A 2,004-nucleotide genomic window follows, 5' to 3' on the forward strand; every position below is an offset into this window, starting at 1 on the left:
TAATAATAATAATAATAATAATAATAATAATAATAATAATAATAACAATATGTTCCAGACATTTGAGGGATTTTCAGAAATCTCCCCCCGACTCAAATTTCAATGCATGAATTCCAGACATGTCCAAGAAAATCTGGACATACTCGTAAGGCAATCCAAACACTCATTATGAAAATCATCCTCAAAATTAACAGGTGAAATGGGTACATGCTCCGTACCATGTGCTCTGTGTGGTCATTGTTCACAAAAAATATTGAAATAATACATATATGTAAAAAAAAGTTGAATAAGGTTATTCTTGAAGAACACAAATAAACAAACAAAAAGGAAATCAACACTGTGAATGTCATACCTTAGCTCTGTGAATGTGTCTTCAACATTCTTCTTTTTGGCACCAGAAAAGAATATCCTTTTTAATGACACGTCACCATCACTCCTCGACCTCAACCTCAGTGCCCACTGACTGTTGGCCGAGTGGCTGCATGCCACAGCCTCAGCTTGACGGCAGCAAAGCATCACGTGTATGTGGGTGCAGGAAGCGGAAGTCCTGGTCAAATTTCATGAGGATATAGCCAAATCCATAAAAATATCAAAATTTCTGGAAATTAATCATTATCTTGTGCCAGGAAAGGAATGGCCTGGAAATTTCTCAGAAAGGCTAGACAGACATTGTATCGCTCACTAGGGGGCGGAGCTTGCCCCACCTCCCGGGCAGCAGGAGGGCAGAGCCTAGTCTACTTTCTTCGGTATGGTTAATCTTGTATTCATGTATTGTGGGCTTTGTTTCTTATGTTATGAGACAAAGATAATCAAAGAAATTTTGTAATGCAATAGAATTATATGAATGTAACAGATATTGTATAAATGGAGGTACTGAGCCAACACGAGTCAGTATGCAATTAGAAGAGTGGTGCAGGTCAATTGGTCCTCAAGCGATTGATACTCAGGTCATCTGGTCCACAAGTCAATTGTGACCCTAGACAGTTGATCACCAAGTCAGTTGAGACCCAAGACAGTTGACACCCAAGACAACTGGTCCCCAAACCAATTGAGACTCAAGACAATTGGTCCCCAAACTTACTGAGTACCTTTGTTCATTTTCGCTCAGTGAGTCAGTGTACTTACGTGTAATTACTTATTGGTTACCGGTAAATTATACTTTCCAAAACATTGAAAAAAAAATCCATTCTTCCATAGGATATATATATATATATATATATATATATATATATATATATATATATATATATATATATATATATATATATATATATATATATATATATATATATATATATATGATTATAGTTTCATCACCTTCCGTGGCGTTTAACTGGTTTAATGGTTTGATTTTTATTTACTGTTCTAAAAGATTGAAGGTGGTGATGCATCTCTCATCAAGGTGTCAGCTGACTGTATATTCCATACCCTCTCTGTATTTAGCAACTTATCAAACGCTTTCAGGGACACCATCAAGCATGTACTCCGTATTCTTTTCGATTTTCCAAAATACAGTTCCCTTAAAAACTCTTGCTGAAGATCCAGGCTCATTTATTCGATGTGTCCACTTCCTTACCGATATTTGCTTATGTCTGTCAGCTTCTATTTCTGTATCCAGAATATTTCACAATACAGTGATTTTGACACACTATTAATCACTATATTTGCCACTGCCATGTAGAGCAACGATGGTGATATCCTCAGAGTATCACGGTGGTTATATAAGTGTTGGTGAGATCCCGGAAAACACACTCTTGAGATCAGCCAGTGATCTCAGATCTAAGCATAATTGCTCGAATTACTTGCTTATGTGTGAACACTCACTTGGCTTTGGATAATTAGGAGCAAGTAACTTAGACAATTGAGTTGCCTCTGAACTTATCTATCGTGGTGACATAACACAAACAATCTCTCTCTCTCTCTCTCTCTCTCTCTCTCTCTCTCTCTCTCTCTCTCTCTCTCTCTCTCTCTCGTCCTCTTCCTGTCATATTTTACCGTCTCCTC

This window comes from Portunus trituberculatus, chromosome 31 (assembly GCF_017591435.1).
Source record: "Portunus trituberculatus isolate SZX2019 chromosome 31, ASM1759143v1, whole genome shotgun sequence".
NCBI lineage: Eukaryota > Metazoa > Arthropoda > Malacostraca > Decapoda > Portunidae > Portunus > Portunus trituberculatus.